This window comes from Anguilla anguilla, chromosome 14 (assembly GCF_013347855.1).
Source record: "Anguilla anguilla isolate fAngAng1 chromosome 14, fAngAng1.pri, whole genome shotgun sequence".
NCBI lineage: Eukaryota > Metazoa > Chordata > Actinopteri > Anguilliformes > Anguillidae > Anguilla > Anguilla anguilla.
In genome coordinates this window covers 22,475,089-22,492,497 of record NC_049214.1, presented here as the reverse complement: position 1 = coordinate 22,492,497, position 17,409 = coordinate 22,475,089, and the positions used below count along the sequence as shown (strand labels likewise).

The 17,409-nt window shown below is 37.0% G+C and overlaps 1 long non-coding RNA gene across 7 annotated transcripts in view; it reads left to right on the top strand.

The window, feature by feature from the left end:
• The window catches only part of LOC118212141, a 147,314-nt gene that overhangs the window by 46,540 nt on the left and 83,365 nt on the right, over positions 1-17,409 (top strand). The window lies entirely within an intron of this gene.

The following is a 17,409-nucleotide window of genomic DNA, read 5'->3' as shown; positions in this document are numbered from 1 at the left end:
TAATATCTGGGCAATAGGCCCAACTTGCAATCATGGTCTTTATATCACAGCTTTATATTTGTCTGCCATCGTGGTTGAAATATGCTTAATGCTACAATCAGCAATTTGCAGTAATGTATCTCCCCCATTACCTGCCTGGCAACACTTGAGTTTCCTATATTTAGTTTTATATTCTCAGCTAAGCCGCATGATATTTTGATTCCCTACATCAGGCTAATTATCTTAATAAAATTGTGTTATGCTTTTACCATGGACCCTGCATCAATAATAGAAATGGTTTTGATTTGGCCATAAATTATACCTTTAGACAATATTCTGTGTATATTACTGAAATTACATTTCATTTTAATATTGTGCACTCTGTTTACTTCAAAAATGCTATCACTGAGCGCAAGCTTTCACGTGCACAAATGTTCATGATCTCTGGTACGTCTTAATGGAGTGTGACCCTGAGAGGCAGGCCTCTTTGAAATGCTTGGCTTGTGTGATACTGTACAGTCAACAATAACAAATATGCTCCCCACTATGTTTTCACCAAGCAATTATCGGTCAGGAAAAAGACAAAAATATATCCTTACGGGCTTCGAGGAGTCAACAACAAACCGAAACGCCAAAAAAAATAAAGAAAAATACCCACAGTAGCTCTCCTTGGAACCGAACTGCAACAACAAAGGTCTGCTCTGAAGGTCTGTGTAGCGGGACTACTTTTTGGAGACACAATCAAAAAGGGAAAAGAGTGACCAATTTAAAGGCACAAAGGAGGTAGGCATCCAAACAGACATATCACACTGAAAATCAGGTAGAGTCTTCAGCACATAAGTTTATACTTAGCATATCCCACAACCGGCCATGGCTTCTTAACGTTTTAACCAGCAATTATTAAAGTTCCTATTGGGCTGGATTGAATCTGGACTTGGAGTTATGCACCAGGGAGGGTTTGAATCTCGATCATGGGACCCATCCATGCATGACAACGCTGGTCTAAGGCTCCCAGTGACCTCTATACATGTATTTTATTTTTATACACATTAAAAGACCACAGGAGTCATGTATTTAAATGTAATTGCATTGTGGATGCAGACAGGATGTTTTGTGGTTCAGTACCCTCATGGTAATTTTTTCAATCTCACAAAATGTAAGGGCTTCAGTAAGGCAGGCATAGATGCCTATCCATGCAAGAAAACCAAGGTCTCCAGCCTCACTTTGACACATGAAAAATTATGAGCTCTTAACCAAGGAGCTGACATCACTGTCTAATACATACATTTTTCACTTACAGTCCCAATGCAGTCCTCCCCCCCCCAAACACCTGAAATAACATGGCCATCTGATAGACCGAGACCTCCAATGTTTTGGGTCAGGTCACCAATGTATCCAGTTTGGAATGACCCAAGTCCTCCGGAATGCCAACCTCCTGAAAGTTGCCTGCACTGGAGACTTGTAAACCTTTAGCACATTCTCAAGGGAGGATTTCACCACATATAACCTGCTTATTTAGCAACCTGCAACATCATTATACAAGAAAAAGCTTTTAAAATAATGTTTCTTTACTCAGAAAGAAAACTCTTTATTCATCTTTCTGTCCCTGATGTATGATTTGCAGATTGACAGTGTCAATTTATTAAGTAGATGGAGACACTGTGTCATTGTTCATGTTTATTTGTGGAAAAAAGGAAAATAGTTCGTAAAAGCTCACAATTTAAAGCCATACTATGCTAGATTTTTAGCTTGAAAATATTTTTAAATATCAATGCTCAATCATATCTATGATGCACTGGCAATCTTTGTCTCTGCACAGATTTGCAATATCAATGCTTCTCTGCCTGTATTTATTCTAAAGATGTGTTTGGATGTTTCTGGGCATGACACTCTTCTGTGTGGGGAGAAGTGGTGGGTATGGCTGTGGCATGGGATGAGGTTTCAGCATAGTGTTTGTGGCTAGCTGGCTAGCTACCACAATGGCGGAGGCGAAGAAGCACAAATATATGAAAAAACAGTATGGAGTGGGTGTGGTTGAGGACGGAGGAGGAGACTTTTTCAATTGTAAACACGGGACCACAGCAAGGCTAAAAACCCTGCATAGCTTGCCATTAAAAAATGCTGGACTTTGAGAAGTAGGCCCGGAGTGTACCATTTAGCTTAATACAGTGTGAAAATATAGAGTGCAGGTACAATCTAGGTTTATGTTCAAACAGTTAAAAATTTAAATTCACTGTGGTTCTGAGTATTTGGTGGCATTCAAGTGGCTTTTGGTGACAGCTTGGAGTGGAATCTTGTGAAATACAGTATGGAGGGGGGCTGGGGAGAAGCAGCAGGGCACGTGGTGTGACTAATTAGTCAGCGGCTCTTGGTAATTAGACACGAGTTTCAGTCTTACTGTGTCAGTTACCTGCTGTGAGCAGGATGTGGGTGCGAGGGTCCCTTATTTTGCTTTGGCTGCACCCACAAAGATGGGACATTATTGTTGCTGCAGGTCCTTCCACGGGACAGCACCACAGATGTGTGGTGGTGGAGTCGCTTTTTTGAGTGGGATCTGCAAAGAGGTGTGCCGTGGGATGATGTAATTTGTAGCAAGTCACCCTATCCTTTTATCTTTCATTGTGTCATGGCACTTCATGTACCTTGCAAGTATCAGATCACTTTACCTTTTACAATTCAATCACTTAGGACAGTTTGATGGTCCAGGCAATGGGCACACGTGACAACATATATATCTTGGTATAGCCTAGGTGTGTATGTATCTAAACATTTTTTGCTTTTTCACTGGGTTTAGTGTGAGCGTACACAAGAAACCAGTGTAGTACTTCTCCATCTGTAATCTAGCATGATGAAGTACAGATGTTGGACTTAAATTGGGTGCTTTTATCACATAATGTACAGCAAGGTTTGCCAACACTGAGCATTTACTAGTGTATAGTGTCAGTCAAAGAAACTGGTATTGGGTACATTGTAGGTTCCAAAGTTGGTTCCATGGCACTGGGTGGTGGTGACATCCACCTGTTGTGCACGTAGTGAATTTTACATTCATGTAATTCATTGACATAATTCAGAGATGTTAGTGCAAAAGTTTCATTTGGATGCAATACATTTTTCTTTCTAAATTACCATTAAGCTATTGTATTTTCACCCCCTTTAACTCAATCTCAACCATCCTAATTATCAATTTGCAAATTATAATTACCAGGTGCCTCATTTCTGCCGGAATATCTGAACTCATTATGTAAAATGCGATAACATCATGGGTTAAATATCCTATGGTTGAAAAGTCTGCTTTTCCAGAAATTTGGAATGTGAAAAGTGGAAAAAAGCAATGAAATTCAATCATTGTTTCAAAGCTTAGTGATTATTAGGACCATATTTCCTGATATTAAGTAACTGAAGAAAGTTCAGTGACCCAAGAGGAGCACTCTTGGGAACACTCCACTTCAGAATCACATGTTATCATAACACCCCAAAAGAACAATTACATTTAAAAACAGACTAGCTCTTGATTTTGACAGAAATTATTGCCTGGTTGAATGCAAAAGCATCACCATTTAAGCCATAATCAAAAATCACAGAATGAAAAGCATGCGGTTAATGAGGTTAATGTGTAATGTGCTCTTATTCACTATCAGTTAGATAATAATCAGGTCTTCATTTTAGGGGAAGAAAAGACTCTTTATATATGAAAGAATTTTTTAAAGTTTAAAAAAATAGTGTACAGTGAAATAATGTGCCTGTATTTAGTTGATAAGCTTTTCATAACTGAAATTATTTCCTTAACTTATTGTAGTGCATATTGTAAAGAGTACACGCAAAACATTTTTAAACCCAATTCAGATTTTTTTCCTGGAGTAGAATCTGGGTACTTTTGAGTATATTAGGTACTTTGCTCAGGGATCTATCCATGTTTAAGTGCACAGAATAGATTCTAAACACTGTTGAACCTTTGCCCATGGCTACATGTGATAAAATAAATGTATAATTCATTTTCTAGTTTGAAAGAATAGGTCATTATTATTCTTCGGCAAGCATACAGTTTCACCAATGTCAAAGTCGTTTATGCATTAGAAATAATGCACATTAATTACGTTGTCATTCAAAGAGCTTTCTTCAGCCTAAGAATAGAAAATGATACAGGAAGAGGATATCTCTGACCCACTTGAAAGGAACAAAATGACATAAAGTGGTAAAGAAATCCAACTGCCACAAAAATAAGAAAAAAATCATTTTCTAATTTCAAAAGACCAGGGATGTAACTTGTATACAGCCTTTTTTGTTTAGAAAAAGGATAAAAACGTAACTTTTAGGTTTGCATCCCAGGAGAAATAATGTAGCAATGATGTAGCAATTAGAATTCATGCATTTAAAAAAAATAAAATGCTTATAATTAGATCTGGACTTGCTTATATAATGTTGATTGAGACGAGAAACCCAGATGAATTCCACAGTGGAGAAGGACAAGGTCGAAGAGACAATCAATTATGAAGGGCATCAGTCTCATTCAGTTTTGAGCCTGCTAGGCATCCAAAGGCCCGTGAACAGCCAAGGAGGATGAGAATCAGCACAAGACTTGAGATGTGGTCTGAGGGGAACTTGTGGCAAGTTGGACCGATGGTTTGCCTAGATACTGTAGCTAGTGACTCTATAGCATTAACTGGTGCATGTCAGCATTACAGATGAAGCTACTGTACAGACTTTTTTGCTTTTTTTGTAGCAAGTTCTACCATTTAGAACTTGCTGTCTAGATTAAATGGTATTGATAATCATCATTGTAGCTTTGCCTGTCCCTATCAGTACTGACCGCTCCCTAGCTAGCTAGAATATCTAGGTACATTCTGAAAAAACTGGCAGAATGTAATGTAGCTAAACTAGCTATGTTTTGAAACTGTGGGAAGTAAAACACTTAGTTCTCCAAATTTACTTGACTAGTTTGAAGAGGGTGTTCCTTGTTCCACATCACTGGATGAGATATTAACAAAAGTGAGGGGGCGTGGCTTAATAAGGCCTCAGTGTCTCTGCCCTGACAATAAGGAAAATCTATTTTTTAAACCGTCCTCTTTGTGAGTACACCATTTTAAATCCCTTAAAAAATAAAACCTTAAATTTGCCCTTTTACAGAGCTGTTGTATTTTTATGACCTGTAAACATAAATGAACTGAAAATTCATCTTTTTTATGATTTTACATTTTATGACAATTCATCAAAAAAAAGAAAATAAAGGAGCCCCTGGACTGGCCTTTCCAGATTACAGTTTTCAGCGGAAATTAGATCTTGACTGTCGTTGCTCCATGGCAAAAGGTTTACATCAACCACAGCTTTTCTGGTTAATCTGTGACTTACAGTGCTGCTGTGATCTTGGCGTCTGGTGGTAAGTAGGTGGAACGTTGGGAAGAATGTCCGTGCTGAGATTTCCCTTGGCTGTCAATACTCTTCAAACTGCAGTGACACAACAAACTAACAAAAAATGCTAGAAATCAAATTCAAATTGAGAGCCAAACATAGCTTAACTTCCCAGAAAATGAAAGGGGATTTTTTTTGTTCTACTTTTCAGTCACTGTGCCTTACATGGTTTTGCCACATTAAATAAAACCCAGTTGGTCGGCTCCCTCCCACTCCAGTGATGTGGGCAAACATACAGTATTGCTAAAAATCAACTGTTATTTAAACAGAACAAGTAAAGATCTTTAGAAATCTTGAATGATTCATAACATTCAGCATCCCCTAGGCAATGATGCGCTTTCTATGATTAACAGCTTGTGTACCTAGCAGCTCTCTTCTAGAATGTCACTGCAGTGACATTACAATATGACAAATCTCACAATCATACGGGATGAGTATAATCATGCAGGATCTGTAAATAAAAAATTCACAGATGTCAAGTTGTTGATGTCATACTGATGTCAAATCTGACATTTCATATCACACAAGAAATGTTTTCATCCCATTGTTAGGTTCTAGTGTCTTTTTTGGGATGAGCGGTAATATTAGTGTTACATTGGCATGGACCAATGATAGCCCGAAAGAAGCTTTTAGGTATCCGTCCGATGCTAAGATTATGGGGGCAATATGATGACACAGCATACCTGCTCTGGAGGGGCAGTGCATTTAATGTGCCACTGGGTGCTGTAAATTATGTTGGCATGTCCCGCCTAAAAAGTTGCCTAATCATAGTCATCTCAACCTCTTATTTATAATTAACTTTTAATTATCATTTTTCACAGCCAAACTCACAACCAAAGCTATACAGTCTCAGTAGGCTCTTTACTCAAGTAAAAAAGTTCTTCAGAAAATTCTACATTCTGCATATACTGTCAAACAGAAGTGTTTGTCATTATAATCATTATTAACAGCAATAGTAGTTAATCGTTTTGGTCTAATCACTTACCAGTGTAATCCAAGCATAAAGCTTTGACCACGTTGACTTTACTGACCAAATGGTAAATATGTAATATGCAAATGTGTCTTAAATAATGAGATGTAATCTGAAACAAAAATTTTAACTTAAAAAGATTTTTAAAAGGAACCTCTGAGGATCCTGACTGAGAATATTACTGTAAAATTTCCCCCCTCAAATGATATTACTGAATGGGATCACTCAGATCATGAATACTTTAAAATGTCTGGCCTTCTGGCTTTCCATTAAACCTGTCTTTCGTTGTGGTAAATGTTGTTAATGGGACTGATGAGAGATAGCTGAAGCCTAATTTAGTTCTCCGTTGTATGCTGTTGTGTGAGCCCCTTATTCAGGATAGGGACACTTCATTAAGGGAACCTGTGGGGTTGGGCAAGCAGCCAAGTAAGCCAGCTTTTCTGGAAAGTTGTCTCTGTTTCTGTGGAACTCCTGAGGCTACAGCTCTTGGAAAAATGTGTAGAGTACCGTGAAGTGGCACTCTGACTGAGGCAGAGACGCAAACGGGTTTCAGTCAGGTTATTGTGAAATTTCCCCTTTGCCCAGGGAGTTTGAGCTCAAGACTTTCACTTTCATGATGACCATTTCCTCTCCCGATGGTTTACAAGAAAAGCCTGTGTATTTGGACCCTGCGCCCTGCTGTGTGTGTGTAGAGGGGTGGGGGGAGGGGGAGCTCAGATTAGTGTCTTGATTTCAAGTTCATTGAGAAAATCACTACGTCACAGAGTTTACAGGAAAAAAAAGAGAAGTTTAAAAAGTAGAAAATTAAACAATTCACCCACAAACACGTCACATGTCCTACAGGATGTAAGACCATTGATATTTGACAGCTCACCAGGAACTTTATGAGCTAGCTTTTCATTGTTTTTGTACAAAGGGGCTAACAATGTGCACTGAGCTTTACAGTTGGTACTGATGGAGTGCCTAACACAAGTGCGGTGTAGTGTAATGCTGCACCGGTCATTCTGAACCGGGAGCAGTCACGCTTGGGATTGTGGGTAGAAAAAACAGAAAGTAAAACTCTCCCCAGTATTTTGTTCCAATCACTTTGATTTGCTAATTAGCACAATTCTTTATCCAGGAGGTACACCTAATTAGGAACAAATGGCAAGACTTTTACTTTCTGACACCTGGACATTCCACCGCTGCTATCGCAGAAGATGTAAATTCTTACCTTGTTTTCGACATTGCTTTATCTCAAAGCAGCACTTACTTTTCATCAAGCAATATCTGTTATCAACATATGCCGTCGCTGATATCAGCAAGTAGGTTGTTTGACTGAACAGTTTGCTTGTTTTGTCAGATTTTCATTCATCTAATTTTCATCGCAAATATCTTGATATCAGATGTGGGTGACTTGGTTCGTAAGTGGTGAAGCATGCAAGGCGGTTATAATTTGAGGCACAGGCAAATGAGGTAGTTGGGGAAGAAGCATACAAATTAGGTAGTAGGCAAAGACATTGTTCAAGTGAGGAAAGCTCTTTGAAGACTCCGTTCTTGGTCCGTAGATTGAATGTCTGAGCAAATATGTGTGTGGTATAAATTTCCCATTTTTATTAAATAGCCCATAGATATAAAATTGTGAGGCATTCACCTTGGAAAAATAAAATGATTAGCCAGTTTTCAGGTAGTGTAACAATATTGCTTAAATATTTAAATAATAAATAACCATTTAGTAACTTAACTTGCTGTTTTTAGCCAGATTTTAAAGTACAATAAGAGTTTATTTCAAAAGATCAAGGTAAATATTGAATCTTTACCTGCAACGATTAAATAGAGGGAAAGGGGACAGAGGGAAAGGTGTGTGGGAGGGGTTGTAGGAGGGTTCCATAGCAAATTGCTAGGAGACTGCAAAGGCTTTAGGATAGTATTTTAAACCCTCTTATTTTTCAAGATATGCCATCAAGATAAGGTGGCAGATTTTGAGGGTTTTACTTGGTTTCCCATCTTTAATGTGGTAACCTTTTTGAACAATATACGACCTGCCTTAACAATCAGTTGAACAGGTGTTTGAAAAATTTATGAATGATTAACCATTGATATTGCCCATATGTTTATTTATTTATTTTCCTTTATTTTACCAGGTAAGTCCCATTGGATTTTCATCTCTTTTTCAAGGTAGCCCTGGCCAAGAGAAGCAATAAGCAGTCAGTTTACAAATAAAACTCCATACACAAAGAATTAAGAAACATTGATAAAACCACAAATTATGCATTATGCAATTCAAGTAAAACTATTACAAACATCAGTTTTTAACCTCTTCAGAGACATAAAGGGGTCCAGTTTAATTTCCTTCTGGAGCAGGAGGCATAATAAATAAAAATGAACTGAAATGAACACAGCAAAAACAAACAAAAAAAAAACATTGTGATCCTTTCAATTTGTGATCCTCTGCAATTTGGAATTCCCATTCATTCTCACGCTGCAACGCCAACCTCTGCTGTCAGTTTGGTTTATTAAAAAAATTTATTTAAAAACTTTCCTGTTTTGTCAGTGAGAAGTCTTTGACATTCTAGTTTTTACGTGAAAATACATAGTGCTGTTGAACATTGGTGTTGGGTTGCGGGTTTGTCCTTCAAGTAGGCTACCCCCTCTTAGGAGAAGCCGCAAACCTGTCACAAAACAGGGGAAACCCCTTTGGCTTTAACCAGAAAGCAGACTGTGAACAAAGGGCATTTGAAATACACAGAAAATAATGGATCTTCATTCGACTTCATAAAAACTTCCTGAGGAGAACATGTGGCAGGAAGTGAAAGTGTCACAGAGATAATGAACTAGTGAATAATCAGTCCGTAATCAAGCGTCTGTATGCATTTAGCTTTGATCCCCTCTTGTCCATCTTCAAAGTTTGTGAATCGATTTACCCTGATTGCAGACATTTTGGTGCTGTTAAATATGCCACAAATTGGTCTCCCAGCACAATAGAACATAATAGCCTAATTTTCAAGAATGTGTTCCTCCTCACCCATTTCTCTAAATCATTAACTGGTGCCACAACCAACAAAACACACCCAAACCCTCCCTGAGCAAACTGTTTTTTTGAATTCCCTTTTACATCTCTTGCTCAAGATTACTACAGAATGTTTAGCTGACTGGATCCACGATGTGCACAGTTTCAAATCTATACCAGGGCTTTCCTTCTGACACAGAACCTGACCACAGTCGTCGTGTTAGTCACTGCTTCTGGACTACTGAATGACACCTATTAGGCATAAGTTAAAGTGTTTACATCATGTACCCTTTCATGATGAGAGTTACTTGATGTGGAACAGTTTGCACCTTGGGCATTATTCAGAAATGTCACCTTTATTCTTAAATAATTTAGAAGGAGAAAAATAGTAGTAGTACAAAATTGGAGCAAAATCCACACACTTACTTTCCTTCTGAATAGTTGATGGTGTGTTGAACTAATGTTGTCACAAAAAAGGAGGCCCTATTTAATGCAGATAAAAACAATTTGGAGGCAAATGTCTGTTCTGACTTTATCTGCAAAAAAGTTGGGGGTTTCATTATTTTTTATGAAAAATAATGGTAGAAATATGATAAAGGTCAGTGTTCCGTGTTTTTTTTTTTTACCCCCTCGCTTGTCTGGTTGGGCAACTTGGTACGCATTCTTGCTAAAAAATAAAACCATTCTTGCCAAAAGTGAATTTATCCTAATATAGTAAAGTTTACCTGTGACATGATGTGGAGAAAAACTGTAATAACTACATATACAACCATAATAATTTTATGTTTATTATCCGCTATCATCAGATATAGAAAAGATATGACTAATCATTAGAGGTGTTAGATGAAGAGTAATCTTAGACGAAGCATTAGATTTTGGAATTGAATCTAAAACATACCACTAACAACTTTATGTAAATACAGCAGAATCCTTGAGATATGAATCCTTTGGGAATGATGGCCATTCATAACTCTGAAATATTTGTCATTTTGAATGTGAAGTAAAAATACACCAATTTTATTTGAATAATTTATTGGAATAGTTACTTGTCTCAATTCAGTCTTGTTTTTAAGAAACAGCTGTTGAATCCAGAAAGAACAGTTTAAATCTGGAAGGCACGTTGATGAAAATACCAGGCATTAATGAATATGTGCACATTTCTTTCAACTATCTTTGAGTTCATTTTCAAATACTTACCTCAGAATTGGAATTAGAAGTAATGTAATAATTGTAAGATGAAAGTACCTTGATTTAAATACCAACAAGACTCCTGGGGGACTCCTACAGTCTTGTTCTACAAAAGATGTGACATAACTGTTGGGTAGTGAGGACAGTTCTCACAATGAAAGGGTAATTTATTCAAATCCCTGTTATGGCTAATGCCATTGCATTCTGCTGCACAAGAGGATAAGGGGGTCTGTGCAAGTCACTGCTGTATCAGAATGCCATTGATTCTGAAGTGTTGGTATTCTTGCCCTAATGAAATGAAACGGAACAAAGATCACATGAGATTCTCATAAGATCCTGATGAACTGATGAACACGTGTGCATACTGTGGCACTATTTTATTCTTCTTTCTCTCTGTGATACTAGGTTAAATGATGGATTTCAAATTCAAATGTAAGTGTATTTTCCCCTCTTTCCTGCATTTGTTGATAGATTCTTCTTGCAATTAGCAGAATTAGGCGAGATTGGATGACACTTATTGACCCACAATCCTTTATACTCTAGCGTGGGCTGGGGAGGTAGGTAGAAGCAGGGAATTAGTCATTCCCAGTAGCTTATAATAAGCAAGGAATACAGAACAGAAATTGGGGCAAACTTCAGGGAAATATAATTTGGAAATCTGTACTCCAATCTGTGGGATCTGATTTTCATGTTGATTCTTGAACACGTCTCTTGCCCAAAACATTTTACTGCAAAACGTATATGGTGGTGAATGTGACCTCACGCTGTCAAAAAAGTAAAAACTGAAAATCATCTATGATGTGTGTGTACTTCAGTAAGTCAGTTTCTCTAATTAACGCACATAGGTAAAACATTTTATTTTTGTTAACTATAGAGTGGTTGTTATTATGCTGTGTCTTTCCAAATGTCAATAATGTTCATTTAAAGAAACCATTAGAAATGTTTTTTAAGAAAAAGCCAGTTAAAAACTTGATTATTAATAGTTATTTCATTTCATTCGTTATTCACTTATAAAATGACTTGTAGTTAGGAATGAGAGCTTGATAAAAAATTCAGCTTGAGTAATCCAAGTAAACATTACAATAAATGATGGGGTGCGTTTGCTGTGGAGACCCAGACACAGCTGGTTAGCAACTCAAAAGTCAGTAGTTACTGTACTTTTAGTTATCTATGCTCTCGTCATGAACCATCCACATCCAGCACAAACATAATGTGTGAGTTGCTAACCTAATTGTTTGGCTAAGTGGCCAACAGTGACCGAGTAGCTAGCTAGCAACTGCCCATTATTCTAGTCCAATGGCTAGTTAATGTCTGAATATGTTGATTTTGGTACATATTTGAAAGAGCTGCTTGCTCCCACTGCACGTGCAGTATTTGGTGCTACTAGAGCTGCTCAGGGACTATTATGAAATGCAGTTGTATATACTGTAATCATTGGCTAATCATTTAGAACATCTATGTTGCTGTTGCCACAAAAAAAGGGTCTATTAGTATACTATGACTAATGGCATAATAATGGTTAAATCATAAGTTTGATCTTTTGAAAGTACAACTATTGCAAGTTATAAAGTTAGCATTTTCACTGATTTACACAACTTCTTAAGTGACACCCACTTCTGGTTTTCTATTCTGAATACAGATACAGATAATTTTGTTGGTTGAATAGATACAGATAATGTTGTCTCTGCACACCCCTACATGGTACAGTATAATTTGCCATTTTGTTGTGCCACACCATCTGTCAGGTTTTCACATTTTACTGCATATCTAACAACCAGTCTTTAAAGGCTTTCTCCTCAATTTATGTAAATATGTAGATTGTGTGAAACCATTTGGTTATTTATAAATCCTAAGACATTTAGTTTAGTGTGACATTTGTCCTAAATACTATGCCTACGACTATGCCTGTGTTCTTCCTCGAGTAAACTCCTGCACTGAAGCTATTTCCTTGCCATTTATGATTGTTGGAAGGGCAAACTCATTTCATGTTTCAAATGTGACACAATGGAATTCCCTCTGACTCCTTCGTCTGGATTGGCTGCGGGGTCTGACTTTCACTTTCAGAATTACCCACAACCATTCCATGTGCTTTACTGAAAGCCTTTGCCTTCTTTACAGGAAAGCTCAGAAGGCTGTCTGTGGGTGGCATTGACTAGTTTTGGGCAGAAATCAAGGGACAACTTTTCTGTTGCAATCCACAGTTAGTATTTACATACACGTACACAATCACATTTAAGGTCTGTGTTTGTATTGTGCCAATTAGCTATGCCACATGTGCCAAACTTGTTCTTTTGGTTACTTTTGAAACATGTCTTTGTATTTTAAACCCTCTAATTTTTCAAAATGACTATATGATGAGATGAGATGGCAGAATTTGAGGGTTTTACTTGGTTTCTCCTGTCTTTAATGTGGTAACCTTTTTGAACAATATATGACCTGCATTAACAAAAAGTTAAATAAGAAAGGTTTCATAGACCTTCACAATAGTATATTTTGTTATGTTATGATATTTAGAAGAACATTCCAGTTAGTGACTGCTGTTAATCTCCTTTTGAAGCTGGTTGACAAGGCTGATATGAATGAGTGTAGTGACTTGTAGTGCTTGTGAAAGCATGTCTGAGAACCAAACAACCCTGGAGATGGGGCCAAAAATATGAGAAGACTAGGTTGTACAATAGGTGCCAGTTTCCATGTTACATGCTTATTCAGGTCTTGGTGTTTCAAGCTGGCTGCTGCAAGGGGCTGCTGTTCAAAGGTCCTTCTGTAAAGATTTGCAGTAAATCGGGGCATTTTCTTGAGTGACGTGCCAGGATCTTTGCTTCATGATCGGTTTGGTTGACGAGAGCAGTACAGCATGTATGTGAAAAAGACTGCGCCATGTTAACAGCCAAAAATGGCTTGAATTAAATCCGTAGTGAGGCACTGCTGTGATTTTGAGGAATGTCCTGAACCTATGTTACTTCAGTAAATATTCAGCTGTGTAAGTAGATTTATGTGCAAGTAACCCTGTTTAAGGGCAGCTGCTAAGAACCAGAATAATATGCTGTGTTATACTTGGCAAGCAGAACTGTTTTGCTGTTTTGCACGTCAAAGTGGTTATACAGCATATCCAAATAGTCAAAGATATTGCCACTTCCATTTTGAACGGGGCTGCACCAAATATATGTATATCCCTTAAAGCTGTTATCAATTACTGTCAGATCTTATGGTTTCTTTCCTGTGCCTTTTTTATTTTGGAATCTTTGATTACTGGAACTGAAAGAGGTTGCTTCTTTTATCATTTTTGTTTGAGTACTCAAAAAATTGCTCACCGCCTGAACACAAAGAAGCAAACAAAAAACATTCCCAGCTGCGAGAACGTTACATACGTTTTGAGTGAATATGTAGCATAAGTCTTATGACTGGAAAATATTTGTTCATCTTTCAAGAATTGGTTCCACATCTGGTCATTATCTTGTCCAATCAAAACTGATTGGAGACCCAGACCTGGTCTTTAAGAAGTTTCACATCTCTGTGTGCGCCAGAGAACCACAGCCTTCTTTGTCCTCCTGGTGGAAATATAGTTGTGCATGGATCTTCTAGGCAGTATTTTCCAGAGCATTGAAACTTTGCATTTTTAGTTAAGACTACTCAAATATAGACATAGAATGGGAATATAATAATTGTAATACACCGTCGCCTTCAATATAAGTGTTACTGTTACAGTGATTTACTGTATGTTCTGATTGCAGACAGTAAATTTATTGTTGACATCTTCATAGAAAAGAAATGAAAATGGGAAATTATAATGGTATATTTTGATTCATTGTGATTGTAAATTTAAAGCCATTGAACCCTTAAGTTATATAATAGTCCAAGCTTGATCATAACGAGTCATGTCTGAATCAGTTTTTTATTTTTCAAAATAAATTTTGCACTCAACATGGGGCCGAACAAGTCCAATTCCCACCATATTTTTGAATGCCCAATCATCTGCCACCGCAGCCACGTTCATGTGCGAACCCCACTGAAGATCCAGGAGAATGTACACAACCGCAGGTTCTCTTCCAAAACACGTAGCGTTGCCAGTCTTCTTATTTTCACACCACAGACTCGCAGAGTGGAGTCAGAGGAAGACCTTTCATATGTGGCTTTTCCATTCTTTGTATTTTTCGTGCAGCACATGCTCTCTACTTATTCCAATAGGCTACTCGCATGTCTGATCACACCATCATTATTATACCTTTGGTTTCAGTATACTGCAGGTCACTGTACTACAGCTATTACTACTGCCATTAACACTACTACTAATTACTAATAAACGTAAATATAATTGGGCGTGCTTTTTAGCTTAAAGTCCTCAAAATGTATTTATTTTTCCTGAAGCAAGGGATGTGTAATAGAATACCACCTAAACTGTCCAAGGTTTGGGTGATGCCGTTAATTTACAGCCTGCATGTACTCTGCAGAACTGTTAACATATATAGTACAGATGATATAATCTCTTGTTTTGTGTCACCATGTAGAGAAAATTGTGGAATTTCATTTAAACTGCTTGCACCTCTTTATGAGGTTGTGCTGTGCCATTTGCCTGCTGCATGCAGTATCTACAGTATCAGGTACCTTTCCAGCAGTATATCGTGATTTGCAGGACTACAATGACGTGACTGAATGATTGATCTGTGAGAGATGAATTTACTTAGCAGATGGTAGAACATTTGCTGGATTATTAGTCATTCAGTGTTTTTGTGTGCTTTATTTTGAATTGTATATTTACCAATATACCAGTAATTGTTACGGTCGCAGTATCTGTGGGCAGATGCCTCCACAACATATTGAATTAATTGTGAGGTTTTTTTTAGAAATATTCTCTCGAGTACTTTTGCTGGATCACAACTGTGTTTGCAGTAAGACCAGATTTATGATGGAGGACTGTTAAGATCCTTTTAAAATCAACGTGCACTTGTGCCAATCCACTCCCCTGAACGACTACTCCTGCCCACCCTCCACCCACCCACCCAGTGCAAGCGCTAAAAAAGCAGAGATGAAAATACCAACCTTGGCAAAATGGTATTTTATGTTCTTGTGTCGCTCCAAAATACCAATCTGTGCTTGTGTCAGCTATGTTTGCGCCAGTGCAGGTGTCAAAATTGGGCCCACAGACTTCTCTTATTAATTTCTGATTATATTATATGGCTTTGGGAAGTGCATTTTGAAATAGCCTTAAATGTTCCTCGCCTGGAGCTTGATTTAGACATAAACTAAAGTTCTTAGGTATGTATAGATTCTAAATTCAGGATTTTTTCTGGATATGTTCGAGATATATTCAGTATAGGCACAGTAGGTGTACATTGTAGCAATGCTTAGAAATTTGTTGAGCTGTTGATGACAGAACCAAAAATCAGTTTTGGAAACCTACTATTTTATTGTTCATTTTGAAAACTCAATCAAACAGTTAACAATTAACAAGACTGCATATTATTTAAGACCAGAACAATCAGTATTTTAAAAATAAAGGATTAAACAAAGCAAGGCAAGTCACTCTTAAGTCATAATTTCCTGTCACTGATCACTGGTATTCAGACTGTCCTTTAGAACAAATTGAATGTGTGGTTTAAGGTTCTGTTTTCAGTGGGTCCATTTTCAAGAAAATGTACATGTTGAGCAAAGCCATTCGATTTTTAACAGGACCACCTCTGCCCCCTATTAAAACACAGATATACAAAATAAACCCTAATAATATAAAGTGGTTTCTTTAAATTTTCATTGCTTTTTCATTACTTAAACATGAGTTTAAGTGGAAATATTGTGAAAAGGCAACTCTGCAACAATGTGCTGGTTTGAATCTGTTTGATTTCAGGACCATATTTGGCTTGAAAACTTATGGAAGTCCCAAAAATGTTGGCTTGAATGTTTGAAAGTCCCGAAAAGGAGTTGTTTATCTTTCAAAAACATATTGTTTTCCAAATAAATTCTGGATCAAATTTTTGAAAGCATATAAACAAAACATGTTTGATTGGTCAACAAAATAATTAAATACATTTAAAAAACTGTCCAAGAATCTCCAAAATGAATACATGAATACCCACCACTGTACCCTAGGGAAAGGAATTGTCATTTTTTGCTGTTCCAAATTACAGGAAAACCTAAAAACTAAATTGATTGCTTGTCATCTGACTACATCTAGGAAAGTCTTTTCAAAACAAACAACTTTTATTTTCCCTGGAATTAAAACGACCATAGCTGGCTGGACAAAGCTACACCTTCATGGTTCTGTAAAAAAAAAAAAAAAAACATATGCTACGTGTATCGCAACTACATGTTTGTGATTATGACAGGTACATGAAAGTTTTGCTGATAAAACATCCTTCTATCTTGGCCACAAAATAGCTGCAAGTAGATACTGTCACATACATGAGCCTATCATTGATCCATTATGCAAAGACAGTAGTAGTTTTGCCTCAATAAAGTAGGAACTACTGGTGTTTAAAAATAAATGGCCAGTTTAATCTATCCTTAATAAATCATTCAGAAATTCTGGAAAGTTGTATGAATACTTTACTTCAGCTTGCACTCAAGAACTTTTACATTTTAAAACATTTTTGTACAAAAATATAATTGGTAGTCAATGTCAAAAAGCCTTATTCAAGTTTTAAAAATAAATATATCTTTAGCAACACTCATTTTCAAAATCTATTTAAAATAATCCTGTTATGTTTGCAAATGAATTTGAGTATATGAATATAGATATGTATAAATAACACTATAGGTGTCATATGGAATAAATATTTAAGGAGTCAGTGCACCAAAAATTGAATGCAATGCTCATACAACATTTTTAAATTTTCTTAAAACTCTGTTGTGTGGATATATATGCATTTGATCCTACAGTATGCTT